This window comes from Electrona antarctica (genome assembly GCF_951216825.1).
Source record: "Electrona antarctica genome assembly, contig: scaffold_78, whole genome shotgun sequence".
NCBI lineage: Eukaryota > Metazoa > Chordata > Actinopteri > Myctophiformes > Myctophidae > Electrona > Electrona antarctica.
The window spans coordinates 79,472-88,540 of record NW_027637964.1 but is presented as its reverse complement, the minus strand read 5'-3'; the positions used below and the strand labels follow the sequence as shown (position 1 = coordinate 88,540).

General features: G+C 38.9%; 1 long non-coding RNA gene across 1 annotated transcript; it reads left to right on the top strand.

The window, feature by feature from the left end:
* Window positions 1–374: 374 nt before the first annotated feature.
* On the top strand, window positions 375–4,584 carry LOC306918497. The gene is made up of 3 exons (XR_013789342.1): window positions 375–455; window positions 2,817–2,909; window positions 4,447–4,584. It is a non-coding gene; the product is annotated as an uncharacterized lncRNA (long non-coding RNA).
* Window positions 4,585–9,069: the final 4,485 nt, after the last annotated feature.

Below are 9,069 nucleotides of genomic sequence, written 5' to 3'. Positions count from 1 at the left end.
GACTAACACTAAAACATTCCAGGTGACTAAAATGTGATTAAAACTATTCACTGAGGAGAAGGCAGGAAACCGAGTTGGAGGTAGCAGAGACTAAAATGTTGAGGTTCTCTCTTGGAGTAACAAAGATGGATAGGATTGGGAACTACTAGTACATCAGAGGGACAGTGCATGTTAGATGTTTTGGAGATAAAGCCAGAGAGGCCAGACTGAGATGGTTTACTTTGGACATGTACAGAGGAGGGACAGTGAGTATATCAGTAGAAGGATGCTGAGGTTGGAACTTCCAGGCAGGAGACCTAGAGGAAGACCAAAGAGAATGTATGGATATAGTGAATGTGATGTCTGTACTGTACAATCTCATTTCATGTGTTTGTAGGACCACAGCATTGAGTCCCGTAGAGAAGAGGCCTCATTGTCTTCCTTGGGAAAAGACGGAGCAGTTGATCGACTACAAGGTAAAGAAAATGTACCTCTATTCTCGCTAAAAGGCCTAGCCCAGAGGTCCTCAACTAGAAATGCTGAAGGTCCACTAATCATCTTTGAAAAAGACTAAGGTCCGGTCGCTGCGGACCACGCAGCGGAGAGCTGTTTAGTACAGTCAAACCAAGGCAAGCTTATACAAATCGGATCCCCTCCTAACCAACCAATACTGTATGAAAATAAAATGTTTCACAAATATTCCCCTCCAAAAGAAATCACAGCAAATGAGAGGTATTGTGTTGAGGCACAAAGAACACTTTTATTTTGTCAAGTTGTGCCTGCTAAAAGGACCACTTCACCACGTTTCAACCTATCGTCATATAATAGGTCCTCACTAATAATCATGAAAAAATGGCGCAATTTTTTCCTACTATCTGTGTCTCATAGGAGGGCTGTGGGCAGTTCAGAAACCGTCCTCCAGTGACATCATCGATGGGGAATACAAGCTAATAGAAACTGCAGGCTTTCTAGTCCTGAAAAGTTGCAATGCGAAAATGGAAGCCATCGTTCTCACGATAATAAAAATCTAAACATTTTTGTAAAAAAAAACTTATTTAAAAAAAAGAATCTGCCTAATGATGATGTCACTGAAGGACGGTTTCTAAACTGCCCACAGCCCTCCTATGAGACACAGACTGAGTAGAAAAAAATCGTGCCATTTTATCATGATTATTAGTGAGGTTGTGGTAGTGGTCCTTTAATAATAAGAGAAATTGTTCTTATTGTTGTTAATAATTTAACAACAATCTGAGCTGTCTGAAGTGAGTGGTACTGTACTGTACTGTACTGTACTGTACTGTACTGTACTGTACTGTACTGTACTGTACTGTACTGTACTGTACTGTACTGTACTGTACTGTACTGTACTGTACAAGCCCTGCTCCCTGGCCTGTGTGTGTCTGTGTATTAGGCTGTGCAACAGTGACACTTGGTGGTGAACAAACGCTATTTTCGTGCTCGGACACAGGGAGGGACAGTGTTGTACCCGAACGCTCGTTCGATCGTTCACGAACACGTTCATATTTTCTAAACATGTTGTTCATCACCTCATTATGTACATTGTACAACATTATTTAATTTTTCTGCATCAGAATGGCTTCTTGTGCTTACCCTATAATCTGAACGTACTTTATCATCGCTTTATCATCAGTCATAAGACCAGGCGTCACTGTTGCATGCATATTTAACACTCTGAGCAAATCATGGTTTTACTGTGTACAGTACACAGTATAAAGCGTGTACCCGTTTGCAAATCTACCTTTCTTAGTGCTTGGCTGGCATATGAAAACGATATGTTTATACATGTTAGCAGTAGTGGAAATTATACTAGTAGTATGCTACTGCATGCTTTACTCCACTTGAATTCAGTACTGTACTTCTACTTCACACCTGGAGGAAAATATTCAACTTTTTACTATTGTTATTACAATTACAAACTAATTCATGTTTCTTTGGGAAGTCAGCCCCCATAGCCTTTTAGGTATTTGTATACTACTGTACATATAGTCCTATACTCGCATATAGGCTCGCATCCAGTTCAAAACCCTGGTGTTAGCCTATAGGGCAGTGAAAGGAACAGCTCCTTCCTACCTCCGGGCTATGGTCGATGCCTACACCCCTGCCCGACCACTTCGGTCTGCCACCTCGGGGCGACTGATTGCCTCGTCACTCAAGGGTCCTTCTGGCCGATCCACACGGTCACGACTCTTTTCTGTTCTGGCCCCACAGTGGTGGAATGAACTCCCCACTGATGTTAGGACAGCAGAGTCACTGCCCATATTTCGCCGCAGGTTGAAAACCCACCTCTTCAGGAAACACTACCCTTCCTCTCTGCCTGACCTACTTGTTGTTAACTAGTTGTACGAACGCTTGTTTTCTATTGTTGTATTGTTTATTGGATCTTGTTTAGTCGATACACTTAATTGTTTTAGCTCATGCTCATTTGATTTAGCTATTTTGTCTCATCTGTTTAAGGAAATAGGTAGCTGATATATTGCACTTTTACCTTAGCGCTAGGTATACTCTTGGTTGCTTGTTTTTGCAGAAAATGCACTAAAGACTTCTGGTGATTAGTAGTTTTTGTTCCCTACCTATGTTGAATACACTTATTGTAAGTCGCTTTGGATAAAAGCGTCTGCTAAATGACTGTAATGTAATGTAATGTAATATACAAATGTGTGCTATGTATCACTGGCACTGCTTTACTGTGGCATTACTGTACTAGTTGTAATAATCCCATTCCTTGAGCAACACTTGAATCAGTTGCACACATTTGCCAGAAATAGAATATATAAATGTATTGTAATGCATTTGTGTTTTCTTGTATTTACTGACAGGAGGGGTGGAGCACTTCATGTCCATCCATCATTGATGTTGAAAGACCCTAAGGCACTTATGATGTCTTTGTGAGGAACAGTGTTGTGGACTGGGTGAGTAGTAATTGTAATTAAAGTATTATGGCCTGACCTGAGTTTACACCTTTAGCGAAACTCTGTAGTGTACTACGGAAAACAGAATATTTGTTTATGTACATTGATCACACCCTACCAAGTACCAACTGTCATTAAGACATGTGAATCCCTTGACTCCTTCAAAACCGCTCTCAAAGGGCACGGCTGCAATTCGAAACGGGTAAATGGTGCATTTATATAGTGCCTTTATCCAAGGCGCTTTACATAGATTGTGCATTACATTCACCCATTCACACACACATTCATACACCGATGGCGGCAGAAACCATACAAGGCACCAAGCCATAGCACTTTATATTGTGTGTGTGTGTGTGTGTGTGTGTGTGTGTGTGTGTGTGTGTGTGTGTGTGTGTGTGTGTGTGTGTGTGTGTGTGTGTGTGTGTGTGTGTGTGTGTGACCACTCAATCACCCGCATGCAGACACACACACGGAAGGAAGACAATGCAGGGCAATACCAACACTAAAATACATAATGACCCTATAGGGTCATAACAGTTATGTATTCCATGCTTTTTGTTCAAATGTGCTGACATCATCACATTGTGATGACTGCTATGGCCATTTTTAGCCCAAGAACTGTTTTTTTTTTGGCAAAACTAATGCTTGGAATGGATTCAGCATCATGAAAACCTGTTTACATCGCATGCTACTTAAAGCATGATGAAATTTTGTTTTTTCCCCCCTTTGTTAATGGTAGGGTCACATATTGCTTATTACATGCTGGGGACGGTGGACCCATACTCAACATTTCTTTTTTTTGTCAAATAGGTTTTTATTGAGAACAGATTATAAATTGTTGTATTTCTAACATAAAACTTTGGTGTACTCAACATGCCTGGGTTCACATTCTGGCAAGGGCCCAAATTAGAGCTGGCATACTTGGTCTGCATATTGAGACAGGTAGATATGTAGGCACGGTTGAGGAGGATAGATTATGTAGTCTGTGTGATCTAAAGGAAAGTGAAATGCATTTTGTTTTTTATTGTCCATTCTACAACTCAAATTAGGGCGAGACTTCTTAATAAGATGGATCCAAATCATAAATTGATATGGTTGGAGGACTTTGAGAAACTGAAACGCCTATTTCAAAAGTACACCTTTTCATTTGCCTCATTCCTTGAAAAGGCCTGGTCAATGAGGAGAGCCATTTACATGGCCTTGTTTTATTTGTTTTAATTTTGTTCAAATACTGTACAAATATGTATTCATGTATTTAATAATGCATTATGGAATATGAACAGGAAGGACTGTAATGTCAGTTGTTTTTTAACGTACCGGTACTTTGTTAAATGTGTCATAATCCCATATGGGATGAGCCCAACTTCCAAGTGGCATGACACGAAAATAAATGTCATTCATATAGTATGATGATGGTATGCTCATAGTGCAGCATGACACGCTATAAGCTTGCATATCTGCTATCCGATATAAGAAATGTGACTGTATTACACTGATGCTTTCCTGTTCTTAACAAATGTGTCTTTGTATTTTTCAGGCCGTCCAGATACGATATGGAGGAGTCCACAGACTTGCAGCTGTACATTTATGGCCACTACACCATTACATACAGCCATGCCCATGGACATTAACCAGACTGCTAACATGGATTCACTCACATGTTGCTCCACGCTACCTTTGAGTGAATCCACGTATCAGTCTGATACATGCCTAGACTCCTGGCTTCACTGGAACTCCATCTCCATGCGCGGCCTGGGAGCAGATGTGTCTATTATTCACCAAATCACTCACCAAGTCATTGTGAATTATATGGTTTTACAGCTAAATTAGGAAACAACTTCAAACAAATACTGTAAAATAAGGTACTATTTCACTATTATTATTGCTGTTATTATACTATTGGCATTAAAGTATTTTTTGCTATATTGGTTTACCTATTTAGGGCTCACCTCATTCAGATAGTAGGATGATAATAAATTATATAGCACATTTCCAGACATAGTCACATAGTCAACTACTTTAGAGACCAGGATTACTGCATTTTAGTTTAGAGACCAGGATTACTGCATTTTGTGAGGGGACACGGGGAGAACATGCAAACTCCACACAGAAAGGCCCGGATTACTGCATTTTGTGAGGGTACCTACCCTAGGGGACAGGGGGAGAACATGCAAACTCCACACAGAAAGGCCCTTTTGCAAACCCCCGCAAAATATTGAATGTGGGTTCCCATTCACTCCAGTATGAATGCAATGAAGCATGCTTTATTAACAACAAGTTAACATAATGAGATAATAAACTCTCTCACTATAAGCCTTATAGCAAATGTTGGTATAAAAGTATTTATTTTATGGACATTCAGTGACAGTTTCTCTTCTCAATCTGGAAATAAAGTTGTTTTTTTACTCAATGGTATGATAGAGCAGAACAGCTCCTTTAAAAAAAATAGAATATGTTGCTGTACTTGGTGGACTAAGTCTGACACCTCTGGGGAGGGATGGCAAAGGGCACCTGCTTTGTACTCTCAGGGCCATTAAAGTATATATTATATTGAAATTTTATTTCCTTTAGAGGATAGCCCCTTGAGATGTATCATCTCGTTTTAGAGGGGGTCCTCTGCAATACTGGCACACTCGCTGTCGGTCTTTTCTGTTTTACATTCATTACAAATGCTGCCGTTCTTGCTAATACTATGAGCAATGTAGCCCGCTAGGGAGAAGAGAATGTTCTTTTCATTTTTTGTAAATTCGGGTGCAGTTTTGTCTTCCAACAGCTCCACACAGATATAATGTAGCTGAGGTACGACTTTCATGATGGCTGAGATCTTCTCAAAGTCTTCACCACCGGTTCCTGTGCTAACTGCTGCACTCTGACAGCCAAAGAGAGATAGACAGATAGGGACAAAGGTTAAGGGAGAAGAAAGATAATGAGTCACTAGTACTACACAATATTAAGTTAAGAAAATACTGGGATAATGCCATTATGTACATGGATCTATACATTTGGGCTTCCTTTTTGAGAGGAAGCCCTGAAGGGGGGTCTTAAGGTCTTTAACATGTTATTTTATAGAAATATGTCTGCCTTCAAGTCAAGATTACATTCTGTAAAAGGGTTTTTACACTGCATGTAGATGTGTTTGGTCTACCTTGTGCAAAGCTAGAGCCATCTCAGATATATGACCAACCAACATGTAGGCTCTACGGGTGTCATATTGTGACAATACTCACACAATATGCAGTATCATAGTGTTATACAATACAGTACCTACCTGTGGTCAGTAATATGTGGGTGTGAAGTGTGGTTTACATTATAGAACATTTTGCAAGTAACACTCAAGTGTGAACCTGCTACAGTAGGTTCTGTTGACAGGCTTGTTAACAGGTTATCTGAGGGTCATGCATGGTCAGTGAAATCAACGACATGAATTAATAATTGGCTTTGGATGCTTGAAAATGTTAATATATTATCCCACGGTGCTTTGAGGATGGGCTAATTCCAGTTCTGATCAACCCATTAAGCTTCTAACGAGTTGTGTGTTACCCCTACCGTATTATAACACTGTTCCTGTTTTAATTAAATCACTATTGCTTTAAACACACTGAGTTTAGGTGGTTGCTCAGTTGCAGGTTCTTTATTCTGCATTCATAATAAAAGATAGTTGTATGTCAGTGAATGTGGACATCAAAATCACTTTTCTGTCTCCTTGGGGATCCTCCATTGCTCTCAGAATTAGATAATATACTATTCTGACTGATTCAGTGATCTTATATAGTGGATACAGTTTACATAAATAAAACCAAATAAAACAAGACTGTTATCTTAATATAAAATACAGAATATAGCCTATAAAATACATGCATATTTTACCATGAACTGTTAGCTTTAATATTATTTTAAATTATGTATCAAGTCACATGAATGTAGACCATGATTATGTCAGCACATGTAGACACTTTTCTGTCTGGAAAGACATGTCAACTAGTTTAGATATACACACACTGCACTTAGGCAAACACTTTTTAAATGTCTACAATAAAACAAGGCTGCTGCTGTGCTGATCCATATTAAGGAAATAATACAAACATAAACATGTATGAAACAAATCAACTTACCAGTTATCACCATTGCCCAAGCATGCACTTCTATGAAACATCAATAGGTTACATTATCATATCTTAGCGAAATTGCACTAAAACACATTGATAAGGTGATTAAAATGAAATCTGTTGATAATTAGGCTATTTGTATTAAAAGACATGCATATAGGCTGTTATCGCGAGAATCTCAGTTCTTAACAGCTTGTCAATGAATTCTCGCGATACTGTCAGCTCAGAAACTCTTATTGTGCTCTTTCGAGACGTCAATATAATTATATCGTTTGCAAATCATATAAACATAGTATCCGAAAATAACCTGTGACATGTCTTCTTTCATCTGTCAGCATCGATTATTTTTTTAGAAGGGCATAGTTATTAATATCGATGTTTGTTCATGACTTGTCCGCTGGACTCCATTCGGATCCATGCAGTCTGTCAACATCCAGTTCAGGAACTGTCCCTAATCGGCGTCCCCAGTAGCACTAGAGGCCGCCATTACGCAGGCCCCATGAAGTCAACGGAGTTTGCAGAACTCTGTCTTTTCTAAGGCTCTGGGGCGCACAGCTGCGCTCTCATGGAGAGCCTGATTAGGGACAGCCTGGAGTTGAAGTTTTTTTTGATTGATTGAAGAATTTATTAACAGTTTGCAGAATTACAGTACATTTCAAGCACAAACTCAATACAAAGGCTGTTAACTGTGAGTGGACGACCCAATTAAGCATTACACTTGTTTACAAGAGGGTCCACCACGTTCAAATCATCAAAACATTTAGAGACGTACAAATAGACACTTCTATAGACAGAACAGGAATTCATCATAAAGGAGGTAAAAAGGGAAAAGAAACATATACAGTGAGGGAAGTACATTGTTTTCAACGAGAGCGCGGCGGATATCGGAAATTTTAGGTATGTATGCAAAATGACAACTGTTTTAAAGTATTACTCAGTGACAACTAAAGTCTCTGTAATGTTTATGTTGTACTATTACTAAAAAGCGATCTAAAATAAATGTATTTAAGATCATTAAAAGCCGGGCCGGGGCTGTTGCCTTTCACTCTTCCAGTCACTGAAGTGTAGCCACTAGTTGTTGTTCACCAACAATGAACGTGGCAATAAATGTTTGATTTTCTTTTACACACCATTATAATGTTCTTATTTTGATCATAACACCCACTTTAATACTGAAGAATATGTACGAGAATTATTTACTATGACACTATATATGGCACATTAGGAGTCCATTAGTAGTCTATAGTGCTTCTCAAATGTTTTATTTGCAAAGACATGGGTCCATTTGGTTCCATTCGAACACTACACATTTGTTATGGTCAGGGCTATCTATTCATGTGTTTCTGGTAATATTTTTGTCCACTCATTTAGTATGTTGTCAAAAATGGAATGTTGACAAATGTCCACCACAATTAAGCCAATGTTAGTCCTGTACCTGCCTGTAGACCTTCTCGCAATTTGGTGTTGGGGGAATTTCTCACTTGAACTTAGTCAATGGGTCCCTAGACATGAAAAATCAACGAGTTGCTCGTCCGCCATAGTGCCACGAATGGCGCAATGGCCACATCAAATATGGCCGCCATCGGCTATGATGAAAATACAACTTTTTGGTTTCTGGGTGTATTTGCACATGTAATACCTCCATCCTGACTAATTCAGGTGTGTGGAATTCATTTCTGATAGTACTTTAATCATTGTGGGTGATATTGACCGTGAAAGGTCATGGTCAAGGTCATTTTGCCATTCCGAAGACCTTGGCCATAACCTGGCCATTGTTAGGAGTAAGAACAGGTGCAATAAGTCTAATGCAACTAATTGTGACATTTTCAATTCATTTCTGATACTATTTTGACCATTAAGGATCATCATTGAGATATCAATATAAATGTTTTTATTCAATAATTAAATTCAGATTTTTGTCATTACTGTCACTTTTATTGTATTTTTTCCACAATTTGTTTTATTTATAACAAGACATGAACCTAAAACCAAACCAAAATCAAACAGTGGACCATTGTGTGCATGCAAGTTAGTGTGATGGGTTTTTACTTTTT